At 52.6% G+C, this 10,810-nt stretch overlaps 1 protein-coding gene across 1 annotated transcript in view; it reads right to left on the bottom strand.

The window, feature by feature from the left end:
• Positions 1-4,034: 4,034 nt before the first annotated feature.
• TWIST2 (twist family bHLH transcription factor 2) overlaps positions 4,035-10,810 on the bottom strand; it is a 63,783-nt gene continuing 57,007 nt past the window's right edge. Inside the window, exon 2 of the mRNA XM_017537826.2 lies at positions 4,035-4,728. The gene's annotated coding sequence lies outside the window, so the exon portion shown is untranslated. The remainder of the gene's footprint in view (positions 4,729-10,810) is intronic.

The following is a 10,810-nucleotide window of genomic DNA, read 5'->3' as shown; positions in this document are numbered from 1 at the left end:
CTCCTCTTCTGTGCACTCACTGCTCACCTGACCAGAGGCAGGCCCTGGAAACACGTCACGCCAGCTCACGCAGACCTGTTCCCAGGGTCATGACTACAGAGGGCTCTGACTGACCCCAGAGCAGCTGGGAGACCCTGGAGCAGAAGCTACCACAGGGAAGGGGCCTCACGACATGCCTGGGGAGGAGGGGCCAGCAGCACGTTACAGGAGAACACCTGTACCTACATCCATAGACATGCATTGCACACACGCAAGTACACGCACGGCAGCATGCGTATGGATGCACAGACACGCACACACACGTGTTCCGGAAGCCAGCATCTTCCAGCACCTCTTTTTGGAACGAGCGTGCGGGGGTGAAAGGAAGTGAGCCCACTATTCATGGCTGTGTATTTCCATGTAGCCCAAGGTGCTGGTGACCGACTCCTAGGACACTCAGAGTTGGAGACAAAGCCCCAGGAGAGACCCCAGGAGAGGCCAGGGCTGGGGGAGGAGGAGACCCTGATATGCTGACCAGGGTGTGTGGCAGGTGACTGGGAGCAGGCAGCAGCCAGTGATGCCCAGAGATGCAGCTGCCGCCGGGACCTCCCGGGACATCCCCCTCGGGTGGCAGCTCTGAGGCCCACACTGAACTCCATCCCTGACCTCCCACAGGGGGCCAGGGTCCCCCTCATTTGCACAGGGCCCTCTCCTCCCTTGGCCCCTCTGCGTTGGGCTTGGGTACGGACACTGCAGGGCTGGGTCCCCCACACAGGTGACAAGGGGCTGCTGCTCAGCAGGAAGCCAGGCTCAGGGCACTGGGCAGAGGAAGAATGAAGTTTCCAGCTTGGAAATGAAGAAAGAAGCTCCTCTGGCCCCGCCGTCCATGAGTTTTGCATTACTTGACTTGGGGTTATTTCTATTTGAATCACTTCAGGAGGGAGGGCCCCATGGCTCTGCAGTCTTCATGGCCTCCACGGGCCTCCATAGAGCCTGCCGGGCATACAGGGGAGGGCGGGGCGTCTTGCTGCTGGGACCACGGCTGCCCCGTTCTGTCTCCTTAGAGTCTTGTGTGTGCACGTGTGTGTGTGTGTGTGTGTGTGTGTGTGTGTGCTGGTTGCTTGTATGTGCATACATTCATGTGGCATGGGTACGTGTGCATGTGTTTGAAGTGTGCCAAGTGTGTGCATGGGCGTGTGTGTGGTGTATGCATGTGTCGTGTGGATATGCGTGCATGTGTGTCTGTGTGCATTTGTGGTATGGGCATGTGTGTGTGCGTGTGTGCAGTATGTGTGCATGCATATGTGTGTGTTTGGCATGTGCATTGTGTGTGTGGTGTGTGTGTGGTGTGTATACGTGTGGTGTGGGCTGTGTATGTGTGGTATGTGCATGTGTGTGTATATGTGTGTGTGGTGTGTGCTTATGTGATGTCTGCATGTGCATCTGTGTGCTTGTGTGGTGTGGGCGTGTGCGTGCTGTGGGGGTGTGTGTGCTGCGGGCATGTGTGTGATGTGTGTGTGTGGTGTGTGTGTGGTGTGGGCATGTGTATGTGTGGTATGTGCATGTGTGTGTATTTGTGTGTGTGGTGTGTGCTTGTGTATCTGTATGCTTGTGTGGTTTGTGGGTGTGCTTGTGTGGTGTGAGCATGTGGTGTGTGTGTGTGTGTGCTGGTTGTGTGTATGTGCATACATTCATGTGGCATGGGTACGTGTGCATGTGTTTGAAGTGTGCCAAGTGTGAGCATCGGTGTGTGTGTGGTGTATGCATCTGTCATGTGGATATGCATGTGTGTGTGTCTGTGTGCATTTGTGTGTGATGTGTGTGTGGTGTGTGTGTGATGTGTGCTTGTGTATCTGTGTGCTTGTGTGGTGTGTGTGCTTGTGTGGTGTGGGCGTGTGTGTGGTGTGTGTGTGTGGTGTGGGCGTGTGTGGTGTGGGCGTGTGTGTGTGTGTGGTGTGTGTGTGTGGTGTAGGCATGTGTGTGTGGTGTGGGCATGTGTGTGTGGTGTGTGTGTGTAATGCAGGCATGTGTGTGGTGTGTGTGTGTGATATGGGCATGTGTGTGTGCGTGTGTGCAGTATGTGTGCATGCATATGTGTGTGTTCAGCATGTGCATTGTGTGTGTAGTGTGTACGTGTGTGTGGTGTGTATACGTGTGGTGTGGGCTGTGTATGTGTGGTATGTGCATGTGTGTGTATATGTGTGTGTGGTGTGTGCTTATGGATGTGTGCATGTGCATCTGTGTGCTTGTGTGGTGTGTGTGTGTGTGGTGTGGGCATGTGTGGTGTGGGCGTGTGTGTGCTGTGGGCATGTGTGTGTGTGTGGTGTGTGTGTGTGGTGTAGGCATGTGTGTGGTGTAGGCATGTGTGTGGTGTGGGCATGTGTATGTGTGGTATGTGCATGTGTGTGTTTATGTGTGTGTGGTGTGTGCTTGTGTATCTGTGTGCTTGTGTGGTGTGAGCATGTGTATGGTGTGTGTGTGTGGTGTGGGCATGTGTGTGTGTGGTGTAGGCATGTGTGTGGTGTGTGTGTGTGATATGGGCATGTGTGTGTGGTGTGTGCATGTGTGGTGTGTGCATGTGTGTGGTGTGTGTGTGGTGTGGGCATGTGTATGTGTGGTATGTGCATGTGTGTGTATATGTGTGTGTGGTATGTGCTTCTGTATCTGTGTGCTTGTGGTGTGTGTGTGTGCTTGTGTGGTGTGGGTGTGTGGTGTGTGTGTGTGGTATGGGCATGTGTGTGTGTAGTGTGTGCATGTGTGGTGTGGGCATGTGTGTGTGGTGTGGGCATGTGTGTGGTGTGGGTGTGTGGGTGGTGTGTGTGTGGTGTGTGGGCATGTGTATGTGTGGTATGTGCATGTGTGTGTGTGGTGTGTGCTTTCGTGGTGTATGCATGCGTGTGTCTGTGTGCTTGTTGCATGCAGTGTGTCCTGAGGCTTGTGCTGCAGGGATCTCTCACCTAGAGAGGCCCTCAGGACCTGTCCCGGTGATGCCAGCCCCAGGGGAAGCCAGTGCTGCATCAAGGTCACCACCTGGAGCCAGGTGGAAGCTGAGGTCATGCTGGCGTTTCCAGAGCTCCTGTCCTTGCTGTGGGGGACCTGGGGGCAGGGTGAGAGTGGGAAATGAGGGCTCACAGGCCACCACCATCCTGCCAGAGACCCCCACTCCCTGAACCTCTGTCTGGGAGCTGGGCAGGCTCTGTGTGTCTACTGCTTGTGGGCAGGTCCACCCAGCAGAGTCCAGTGCCAGGTGTCCCCCAGGAGACATGCTTTTGGTGGCTCAGAGTAGTGACCTGGTGACTCACAGTCCCCAGAGCGGGAAGCCCCCACCCTGGAGTCCACAAGCGCTACCCGCCACCCTGTGCCCATGGGTGCTGACATGGTAAGGAGGCAGCGGGCAGAGCATGGAGCCCTTGCCCTCATGCAGAGGTGCTCCCCTGCGCCAGACCCAGGCTGACTCTCCCTGGTGGCAGATCGTGGTCCTTGCGGGATTTCTGGGCAGGATTTCGAACTGACCCACACACCCAAGCGCTCCATCCTTAGCCAGCTACCTGGTGAGCTCATGGTTGACATGGCATGGATGCATGTGGAGCAGAGGGTGACTCGGGAGAAGTGGGCAGGTGGTGGCACAAATGAATGTCATGCCTGGAAGAGCAGGGAATGCCACCCAGGGTGAGCAGCTGGGAAGGCTGGCCCTGACCTTGGACAGCAGGGTGGGGGCAGCACACAGGACGGGCGCATTTTGGTATCAGTGGGGTGTGGATTTGAGAGCAAGGGTCTCTTGCGCTGAGGCTGCTGGGGAGTGGCAGAGGACTACGCACTTGAAAAGGGCTGAGGACCCCTCTGCTCTCGCAGGCCTGGGTCCGTTCACACTGTCAACCATGTTAGAGTTGGTAGTTTCTAGAAATTTCTACAATTATGCACAGCATAAAATGTCTCGCATCCTCTCTCGTCCCTTTTAAAGTGAAACAACAGTCATTGTTTCGACCTGTTGTGACTCTCTCAGGCCATGCCCCGAGCTGCGAAGGAGAGACGAGAACACAGACGGAGAGACCAGGGCTGCGCGGATGTCTTTATTTTTCCTGGGTGGGGAGCAGGATACACAGCCACACTGCAGTCCCTTAGCTTGTAAAAATATCTCAATAAATAAAACAAATAAGCAACATATACACTGAAACAGAAAATACTTTTTAAAAATGGCTAGCTGAGCAAATCATGGAGAAAGAAAAAGAAAAGCGGCATGAAAATGAGAATTCCAGGCTGACTTGAAACTGTCATGCAGAGGCTTGGGGGCGGGGAAGGAACTCGGGGTTCCTCTTCTGAGAGCCTTGGTCCAGTTTAATCAGAATTATACAAGAATGCATTCCTGTTTTATTTAAAAAAATACATTTAAAAAGGCACTTAGAGGGAAATACAAATTCAAAATCCAAATCCTCATAAATGTGTTCCTGAATCTAGAGATTTTCAGAAAGAATAAACCTCCCCCCAAACATAAACCCCAGAAGAAAAATCCAAACAGAGACAGGATGGCCATGGCGACGTCACCAGCAAGGGGCTGGGAGTGCCCTTCCTATCCGGAGACCGTCCTGGGGGAGGATGGGAGCCCGGGTCTTCTCTCCGATGTCACTGCTGTCCCCTGTCTCAACGCTGGTGGAGGGCAGAGGTGGGGGCCTCCTGAGGTGGTTCAGGTTTCAGAAGTTACAGATTCCAACACATCCCAATTCCACTTGCTCCGCCGACGCGACGGGCAGCCTGGAAGACACAGAAGGGGTCGGTGAGCTACGGCTGCCTTGCATGGCACCTGGCAGGGTTGTCCCCGGACTGCCCCGAGGCTGGCCAGGGTAGGACAGGGGGCAGGCCCTGAGAGAGCTGGCTCTGTTCTATTCACGCTCCTCCCTGTCCCCCCCAGAGACACTGGACAGGTGCCTGCTGCCAGGCCAACAAAGCCCGTTGCAACCCCTGCCCCAGGTCCAGGCCAAGCCCAGAGCGCCCTTCCCTGCCCCGAGTGCCCTCTCTCCACTCACCGCCCCAAGGCTGCTCCCCGGCCGGTGCTCGGCATGCCCGCAAGTGCTGCCTGGCTGTGGGTGAGCCCCTTGGGACAGGCTGCCAGGGGACACCAGAAGCTCGGGCCCCAGGCAGGCCTGAGGGCGCTGTGGGGTTTGGGGCAGAGAGGGCTGTGTTTCAGGGAGGAGGGCACAGAGAAATGGGTCAGCCGCTGGGGGGAGCGGCCAAGGGCGGGTTCTTGCTTTCAAATTTGTGCTTCTGAAACTATTACAGATTCATAGGAAGTTGCAAAAACAACATAGAGGTGTCCCATATGCCTTTCACCCAGTTTCCACACATACCACACCCACAAACACACACTACACAAGCACACACCACACACCACACAAACATACCACACACTACACACACCGCACACTGTGCATACACACCACATACACATACCGCACACACAAACACCCCACACCCCCACATACACACACATACAAACCACACACCACACAAACATACCACACACTGTACACATACACACCACATACACATACCACACACACCACACCACACCCCCATATACACATGCACACACACATCACACACCACACACCACACACTGTACACACACATCACATACACATACCACACACACCACACCTCCACATACACACACACCACACACCACACAAACATACCACACACCACACAATGTACACACACACCACACACATACCACACACACCACACCACACCCCCACATACACATGCACACACACACCACACAAACATCCCACACACTACACACACCACACACTGTACATACACACCACATACACATACCAAACACCCCACACCCCCACATACACACACAAACCACACACCACACAAATATACCACACGCTACACACATCTCACACTGTGCATACACACCACATACACATACCATACACACAAACACCCCACACCCCCACATACACATACATATGCAAACACATACCACACACCATACAAACATACCACACACTACACACACCACACATTGTACATACACATACCACACACACAGACACACCACACTCCCATATACACACACACACCACACAAACATACCACACACCACACACACCCTACATACACATACCTACATACACACCACACGCAAGACAAACATGCCACGTTACACATACCACACGCCACAAAAAACCACACACTACACACATCCCATACTGTACATACACACCACATATACAAACCACACACACAAATACACCACACCACCACATACACACACAAATACACACTACACACACCACAAAAACACACCACACCCCACATACACACAAACACACACCACACCACACAAACATACCACACACTACACACACCCGACACTGTACACACTATATACACCTACGACACACACACAGACACACCACACCCCCAGATACACACACAAACATGCACTACACAATCATATCACACAACACACACACCACATACCACACAAATATAGCATACACTACACACACTCCATACTGTACATACCCAACACATACACATACCACACACAAACACACACACACATACACACAAACACACACCAAACACACCCACACATACACACACACACTACATACATCACACAGCACACAAACATACCACACACTACACACACACAACTGTACATACAGACATACACACACATACTACACACACAACCACACCATGCCCCCACATACACAAACACACACCACATACCACAAACACACAGCACACTCCACACACTGCACATACCACATCCACATCCACACAGACAACATATCATACACACTACACATTATATAGCACACATACGATGGTGTCATCACATCACACCCAGATATATGGCACCAGTATGGGCCAAGAGCTTATTCACGTCACTCTTGTGGGTTTGTGTGTGGTATGCATGTACAGTGTGGTGTGTGTGTGTTTGGTATGTATCTACAGTATGCCGTGTGTGTGTGTGTGGTATGTATGTACAGTGTGGTGTGCGTGGGGGTGTGTGTGTGTGGTGTGGGGTATGTATGTGTGGCATATAGTGTGCAGTGTGTATGGTATGTTGTCTGTATTTCTGTGTTTGTGGTATGTTTGTGCAATGAGTGGGCTGTGTGTAGTGTGTGGTATGTTTGTGTGGTGTATGTGATTTGTGTTTCTGTGTGTATGGGGGTGTGTGGTGTGTTTGTGTGTGTGGTATGTGTTTGTGTGTGCATTTGGTGTGTATGTACAGTGTGGGTTGTGTGTAGTGTGTGGTATGTGTGGTGCATGGTTATGTGGTGTGTGGGGGGGATGTGGTATTTTGTGTGTGGTATGTGTGTTCAGTGTGGCATGTGTATGTGTGTGGGGTATGTATGTGTAGTACCTAGTGGGTAATGTGTATAGTATATTATGTATGTGTATGTGGTATATCTGTGTATGTGTGTGTGGTACGTTTGTATGGTGTATGTGGTGTGAATTTCTGTGTGTGGGGTGTGATGTGCGTGTGTATGTACAGTGTGTAGTGTGTGTGTACTGTGTGGTATGTTTATATGGTGTGTGGTGTATGTGGTGTGTGTTTGTGTGTGGGGGGGGGCCGTGGTGTGTTTGTGTGTGTATGTGATGTGTATGTACAGTGTGTAGTGTGTGTAGTGTGTGATATGTTTGGTGTGTGGTATATGTGGTATGTGTTTGTGTGTGTGTTTGTGGAGGTGTGGTATGTCTTTGTGTGTTGTATGTGACTGTATGTGTATGTGGTGTGTATGTACAATGTTGGGGGTGTGTATAATGTGTGGTATGTTTGTGTGTCACATAGTGTGTGTTTGTGTGTGGTGTATGTGGTGTGTGTTTGTATGTGGGGTGCAGTGTGTTTATATGTGTGGTGTGTGTGTATATGGTGTGTATGCACAGTGTGGGATGTGTGTGTAGTGTGTGGTATGTCTGTGTGGTGTGTGTTTGTGTGTATACGTGGTTATGTGGAATGTTTGTGTGTTTTTGTGTATTGTGTGTGTTTGTATGTGGGTGTGGCATATGTAGACTTCTTGCAGTTTCATCATGCGTATTGTTTCTTGCACCTGCCACTGTGATCAAGGTACACAATTCTTCCAGCCCCTCAAGGTCCCTTCGTGCCACACAAGTGACTTAAGCGCACTCGTGGCCCAGTCAACCTGTGGCTGTGCCAGGCTTGGTGCAGCTCTGGACTGCGACCTGCCGTCCCGAGCGCCTTGGGGAAGAACCAGCACAGGCGCTACCCAGAGCCCTGTTCCCACCTGCAAGGGGAGGAGACACAGGCAGGAGGAAAGTCCAGGTCCTCCAGGAGGCCAGTGTGAGGACCTCAACCCCGCGCTGTCCTCTGTGCCCACTGAGCTCATAGAGAAGGTGCTGGGAGGTGCCCAGGCCAGCGTCTGAGATTCAGGCTGCACAGGGACGTGGGGTCATGAGCCCAAGGTCTTGAGGCACCGTAGTGGGGCCCACAGGGCAGGGGACATGCAAGTGGCATCAGCTCTGGTCAGGGATGTGGTGCACACAGGTGCGACCCACGCCGCGCCCCAGGGCCGCTTCCGCCACATGCCCAGGCTAGCCTGCAGCAGCTCCCAAGCTGGCGTTGTCCTGCCAGGAGACCCGAGCTCTATCAGGAATCGCTGCAGACTGGCCCTGAGCCCCTGAGACCTTTGGTGCCCGTGTGTCACTGCCATGCCTGTTGCACAAACATGAGAAAAGCCAGTTGACTTGCAGAGCCTGTGGGAGGTGAGTATGTCCAGCGAGAATTAATGGAGAGCCCCTTGAGCCAAGGGGTAAAGCAGCGCGATGAGACCCTCCTCCCCGCGAGGGGCTGGGTGTCGTGGGTGTCGGCGGAGAGGCTGGCATGGGCTTCCCAAAGCGGCCGCCAGGATTGAGGATTCTGCCACAGGGAAGGAGGCCCAGGAAGGCCCCGGGCACTGGGGGAGAATGTGGAAGGCACGTTTGGAAGCTGGAGGGACGTGTGATGCGGTCCTCGATGACATTGGTGCATGTGTCTGTGTGCGTGTGCCCACTAGTGTGAGAGTGTGAGTTGAGTATGAAAGAATGTCAAGAAGTGTGTGTGTCCATGTGCAAGCTGTATAAATTTTGTGTGTGAGCATGAGAATCCATGTAAGTTGGTCTGTGTGTGTGTGTCCGTGTGGATCATGTGTGTGTGTGCATCATGAGTGTTTTCCCATGGAAGTACTAGTGTGAATGTTTGTATACATCCTTGTGAGTGGGTCCATGTGTGTGTCAATGTGAGTGTGTGCATCCATGTGAGTGGGTCTGTGTGTGTCCCTGGGGAGTGTCAGTGTGCAAGTGTCTGTGTAGGCGTGTGCCTCTGTGTGAGTGGGTCTGTGTGTGTCCCTGTGTGCGTGGGTGTCTGATGCTACACAGCAGTGTCCAGGGGTCATATCGTCCCGCACCCTCACCCCCAGCCCTTTCCCAATCCCCAGCCCCGGGCTTCACCATGCCAGCCTACATCCTCGAGAATTCCAGAAGCCTTTGCTGAATCAAGGCAAGGATCTGAAAAGGCCAAGATATATTTTCCCATGCATATGAAACACACACACACACACACACACACACACACACACACACACACACTTTTTCAAAGTTCAGAGCACTCCAAATATTTAAGCCTTTTTAAGTGGTCCTGGGCAGAAAGTCAAAGGCTGCTCTCTCTTGGAGAATGTGGTTGTAATTAGATAATTAATAAGGGGGGCGGGTAGAGAAAGCTAAATGGAAGCCTTCCTCGGTGGGAGGAAATAATTACCACAGCTTTTGATATATGAGCTGAACCAACCCTCCAGGGGGAAATACCGTATCATCCATGAAAAGCCAAAAATGACAGGGACCGTCCCCTGGCCAGTGGTGGGTTTCAGGGTTTGCTTCACATGCCCGAGGGGACCCAGGCTCAGGCAGAAACAAGCGGCAGGTCCATTAGTCTTCTTGACCGAGAGCCTCCGAGCCTGGCCCCCTTAATGTCACCCTGACCCCAGCCATGTCTGCTGACATGGGCCGCGTTCTCTGCAACAAATGTAAAACATCTGGGGCTGGGGAGTGCTTCCTGCGTACACAGGCCACCTGGAACTGTGTGCATACGTCCTGTGTGCAGCTCCCTCCCTGTGTCTGCCTGCCTGGCCCAGGAGTGAGGGGTGGAGCTGCAGAGCTGTGGCAGGATCAAGAGAGTGCCTCAGTTGTCTCTTCCACACCAGACTGGGGCCTCAAAGAGCAGGTGAAGGACCCCATTCAACTGTCTATCCCCAAGGCCTAACAAAGGGTGAGAAGCATTAAGGAAAAGGCCAAGAGAGACAGGGGCAGGTCAAGGGAGAGAGGTTTTACTCTAAGGCCATTTATCCATCTCCTCAACCGCCCACCCATCCAGCCACCCACCTACCATCCATCCTTTCTTTCTTTCTTTCCTTCCTTCCTTCCTTCCTTTCTTCCTTCCTTCCTTCTATCCTTCCACCCATCCTTCCATCCTTCCATCCATCCATTCATCCATCTATCCCTCCAACCATTCATCCATCCTTCCATCCATCCATCCATCCTTCCATCCATCCTTCCATCTATCCATCCATCCATCCATCCATCCATCTATCCATCCATCCTTCCATCCATCCATCCTTCCATCCATCTTTCCATCTATCCATCCATCTTTCCATCCATCCATCCTTCCATCCATCCATCCATCTATCCTTTCATCCTTCCATCCATCCATCCATCCTTCTATCCTTCCATCATCCATCCATCCATCCTTCCATCCATCCATCCATCCTTCCATCCATCCATCCAACCTTCCATCCATCCATCCTTCCAT

Source organism: Cebus imitator, unplaced genomic scaffold, assembly GCF_001604975.1.
Source record: "Cebus imitator isolate Cc_AM_T3 unplaced genomic scaffold, Cebus_imitator-1.0 Scaffold106, whole genome shotgun sequence".
Lineage (NCBI taxonomy): Eukaryota > Metazoa > Chordata > Mammalia > Primates > Cebidae > Cebus > Cebus imitator.
This window is presented reverse-complemented; position numbering and strand designations above follow the sequence as displayed.